General features: G+C 50.1%; 1 pseudogene; it reads right to left on the bottom strand.

Moving 5' to 3' along the window:
• Positions 1-3,819: 3,819 nt before the first annotated feature.
• Positions 3,820-4,356, bottom strand: LOC102442339 (annotated as a pseudogene).
• Positions 4,357-5,071: the final 715 nt, after the last annotated feature.

Here is a 5,071-nt window from a genome sequence, read left to right as displayed (position 1 = left end):
GTTTTCTTTAATCAGAACAAAACAATCACAGTTAACAGAGCACGATTAGTATTTCTTATAATTATAGCTGGTCCCCAATATTCTATTTCTGCCCCTAACAAAACTACAACTGGGCTGGAGAGAGATGCGGAGCACCCCCATCCCAACTCAGGACCACGGACCGAGGGGCAGTCAGGTTGAGAAGGTGGAGAGGGCTGGGGAAGGAGAGAAGATGGGCAGCCAGGGTATGTGGAAAACAACGGAGCACACAGGTCTGGGTCCAGACCCCAGCTCTGTCGCACAGTGATGTGTGGACTCTGACAACTCACCAAACGTTTCTGAGCCTCAGTTTTCTATGTAAGATGGGTACTTTCTCCCCTGGAGTAAGAATCTGTGCTAATGCCTGTAAGATGCCTGATGTCTAGCAGGTTCTCGGGAGATAGTCAGGGCCATATATTCTGGGTCAAACCTTCTAAGCTGGTTTTGTCTGCAGCCACACCCTGTCTTGCCCCTCACCCTGTTGACAAAGCTCTGATTCTGAATGGCAAGGCTACAAGGTTCCCTCTATCATGGGTTGGAGGACGAGGCTGCAACTTACAGAGAAGGGTGCTTGTTTTGATGGCTCTGAAGCCTGTTCAGCCTCTGTGGCCCGATGCTCTGGGGTTCACATTGCTGACAGTCCTCGGATTCCCCTGCAGTCGGCCCAGGAGACCACCAGGGTGGAATGTGGGCAGACATTCAGCCCCACGCTCCTGCCCTGAGGTCTGCAACAGCTGCTTTCCCATTAAGCATCCCAGTTCAGACGAGGCCACTGACCCTCAGTTCACCGAAATAAATGCACTTCTTCAGGAATGCTGGGGATTTCACACTGGCCCCACATGGCTTCCCTTGGGGCTTCTGAGTTTCAGAGACATTCTGTGACCACGCACTGGCTGCATTGGGCATGGGAGTGGCTATGGCCTCAGAGCCCCAAAGCCGGGAGGGCACGTGCGTTTCCACGAACGATGGCGAGTGTGGGCGAAGCTTCCTCATCTGAGAGTGGTTACCCTCTGAGGCTTGTCTTGACTGTGTCCTCTTTAGCCTTCTTTTTCACACTCAATACGGGAGGCCCTTCTCCCTGATGTGAGATGCCCCACCCCGGGGGTTGGAAACTATGGCCGGTGGGTTAAATGTGGCCCACCACCTGTTTTTGCAAATAGAGGCTTATTAGAACACAGTCCTGCACATTTGTTTACATAATGCCCACGGCCGCAGAGTAGCTGCAACAGTGACCATGTGGCCTGTCAAACCTAAACCATTTACTGTGCAGCTCTTTACAGAAAAGGTCTGCCTACCTCTGCCCTGTACCTTGTAGGCAGACTTAGTGCCAGACCGCACGCTGGGACTTGGCTAGAAAGGGGGTTTGGTTCAGGGAGAGGTTGGGCCAGAGCTTCCCTCTGACAGGAGGCCCCTTCTCCTGGGAAATACTGTGCACATATGGCAGAGGGACATCTGAGGCCGAGGACCCAGGATGCCCAAGGCGTGTTCTGGAGACCCCTAGTCCTGCAAGAAGTTCCCAGATAAAGGGTTAGAAGTCAAAGATGCTTGAGAAACACATTCCTTGACCCCCTCTTGAAAAGTCACGATGTAAATTAGTATATTCAAGGCTCTGAGAAGTCCCGTGGGTAGCAAACCTATGTACTTTCTCTACTGGAAACGGATCACAGAATGTTTGTGTATTTCTATCCCATTCATAGCCCACAAAATCTCCAAAAATATCTGGGAGGCAATGGGGAAAGGCAATTAAGCATCTCAGTTCAGACAAGGCCACTGGTCCTAATTTCACTGATAGAAGTACACTGGATATAAATGGATGTAAGACGTTATTTATTGGTTAGTTCTAGAGGACTCTCGCCTCGTTTTAGAAAAGGGCAGAGACCGTGGTACAGCCTTTTCCTGCACTAACCCCGCTTCATGGGTGTTGCAGAATCCGGGTGCTAAGGGTTCTCTTTCCTTCAATTGATGACTCTGGGCCAGTGAGCTGTATGTCGTGCAGGAGTCAGGGAGGGGCCTCAACACTAGCATTAGAGATGGTGAGGGTGGATAGTAGAGGTCATTTTGTGTCTGAGGTTATAGGGGGCCTTGTTGCTCCTCATCTCCCCTGAACTGTGCTGATGTTGGCACCAGCCACTAGGGAAGAACCTCTGGGGGTCACCTCGTTCTCCAGGGCCCGGAGAAGGAAGGGCATCTTGAGGGCAGCAGCCCCATGAGAGAGACCCCCGAGCATGGTCTGAGCTGTGCATGTGCCCAGGCCCTTCTTGCCAGCCCCTCCCCCTTACTGCACATTCTGGCAGGAGTGACTGGGAAATGAGGAAGGATATACACCTCTAAGTGGCACTTCTAGTTGGAGTTGGGGGTTGGCCATTGTATTTTGGGCCAAGGATACAGAGTCCCTCATGGAGCTTACTGTCTAGTGGGGGAGAAGCCTGAGAAGCCAGCATAACACTCCACTGTGGTTGCCAAGCCCTGGTGTGTGATGTTGGCCCGAAGGTCTCTGAGGTCCTCCAGCCAAGGAGATGCCAGACACAGGCACAGGACAGACAGGCCGAGGTGGAAAAGTGATGGGAGCATATTGAAACCTGTAAGCAAGGGACAGAGAAGGGATTTTGGTTCGCTTCACCACGGTGGGCCCAGGCCTTGTCTCTCATATCAGATATAAGATACAGGTTGATACAATCGAAAATAAGCCAACACACACATCTGCAAAGAATGAAACTCACTGAGAAAAAGGAACAGAACACCTAACAAGGAGTTTTTAAAAATCTGAACAAAGCAGCCATGAGAATCCATTTAATCAGGATCAGAACAGCAAGATGTTTAAAAAGGAAAATCATGAAGTGACGGAAAGGCGGTGGGAGGTGGGCTCTGTCCCACCTCGCCGATGAGAATCAACATTGCCGGACATTTCTGTGCCATAAGAGCCTTCAAAGGTTGCTACCCTTTGACCAGATGGCTTTGTTTATAGAAATATGTCTAAGAGAATGATCAGAAGCGAACTAGAACACGCCTTATGAACAAAGATGTTCACACAATACAATTTATGATATCAAAATATTGGAAGCCTTTTAAATGTTCAACAGCAGGGGAAGGATTGAGTAGATCTACCCTTGCACACAATGGAATATTTTACAGACCAGAAAAATGATGCTTCCAAAGAATTTTTTTTCACTCTTTTATTATTTATTAAGCAAAGTATACAAAACATCCGTCATTCTTTTTTTATCCTCACCTGAGGACATTTTCAATGATTTTGAGAGAGGGGGGAGAGAGAAAAGAGAAGAGAAGAGAGAAACATTGATCAGTTGCTTCCTGCATGCACCAGAAACAAACCCACAACTTAGGCAAGTGTCCTGACCAGGAATTGAACTCACGACCTTTCAGTGTACAGGATGACACTCCTACCAACTGAGCCACAATGGCCAGAGCCAAAACAACTGTCATCCTTAAAATGCCCAAGCACCCAGCTGGTCCTCTCACTCCCAAGGTCACACCCTCCTTAGCCTGTCCCCCACCTCTCTCCCACTTCCCCTGACAAGCCCAAGGTCAGTCCTGGGAGGAGGCTGGGGCAGAGCTGGAGGTGGGAAGGGATGGCATTGGACAGACAGCTAGTTTGGATTGGGGAAGAAATAAGGAGGGCTAGGTTCTTAGAGACCTTTCTTAATACCAAATAGCCAGTCCTATTCCCAGCCCTTTTCTAATCATTTCCCATAGCTCAGCTTCTCTCTGCCCTGCACCCACTACCAAATGGTGTGGCCCTTACATCATCCTTACTCCTCCACATCCATCCCTGGACACAACCTGCTACCTGAGCCTCCCTCTGGTGGGGATCCCTGGACTCATGGGCTCCACAGAGCTCCCAGGGATGAAGTGCAGAGAGCCCGGGGAAGGGCCGTTATGAACCGGAACCTTGCAGAGCTGAGACAGGTGTGGGCTGGGGAACAGCGTGGTGATGGAAAAGAGGAGTTTTCTCTCCAGGCCCACAGTCTCTAAGGTCCCCTTTCCCAGCATCCCACCAAGAACCCCAGGGGAAGGTCCTTGGCTCCCCCGGACAGGGCTCTCCAGCTTCACGCTCTTGGCTGCTTCTCCAATCAGCTCCCAGAAACTCCCAAACTCCAGCTTAGAGTCATGACAGCTGCCAGGTTGGTGCTTCTCTCTCCCAGCCCATGTGCTCAGCAGGAGGTGGGGCAGCGGCTGGATCCCGTAGCCCAGAGTTGGTCAGCTTCTCCTTCCACCCTCCACCGAGTACTGGAGGAGGTTCCTGACGAGGGTCTCAGTGGCCCTCTCCATGTCCCCGAATTCCTGGGCATCCTCGACATGGGCTGACCCACACTGTCCCATGGTGCCTGGTGTGCTTGGTCCTGTGGTGAGAGTGTGTCGTCTGCAGCCTGCCCCGGAGAAACCGATGGCTTATGATCTGCCTGCAGGCGGCTGCTGAGATAAGACAGGTGGAGCCAGCTCACCCGAGCTCAGCACTTACACCTCCAAAGATGATTTTAATGACACAAAATTCTTCTGATATAGCATTACATTAAAATGCAAAACTGTAGAGATTTATCTAAATAATTTACATATATGTATAACATGATAGATAGAAGATGTTAAAAGTACATATTTATCAATGTTGAGATTGTGTCATTTAAAATTTTTCCTTTTACGTATTTTCCAGATTTTCTGCAATGATCACATTTTATGTTTATAACCAGAATATTTGAGCAAATTCTTTAGCAGTTCAGAGATGCGAGAGACCATTGGCCTGGAGTAATCAGATGTTTCCTAAAAGACCTGAGTTGAGAAAGGCCCTGTAGACAATGACCAGTGTTGTTACAAGAGGTTGACCAGGTGGGTCCTATTCTCCCCACTGGACAGTTGGGGAGCCTGAGACCTGGGCCTTGCTCAAGGTCACTCACCAGCATTAGTAGTCAGGAAGAGAACCCCGCTCCCGATTCCGGGCACGTGGGTTTTTCATTAGGCCCAGCTGCCTGGTGATGGGAGGAGCCTGTGGGCATCTGCTCATTAGCTCTCAGCCCTCACCCTCTGATTGTTTATCTGGAGC

This window comes from Myotis lucifugus, unplaced genomic scaffold (assembly GCF_000147115.1).
Source record: "Myotis lucifugus unplaced genomic scaffold, Myoluc2.0 scaffold_1442, whole genome shotgun sequence".
In the NCBI taxonomy this organism is placed as follows: domain Eukaryota; kingdom Metazoa; phylum Chordata; class Mammalia; order Chiroptera; family Vespertilionidae; genus Myotis; species Myotis lucifugus.
This window is presented reverse-complemented; position numbering and strand designations above follow the sequence as displayed.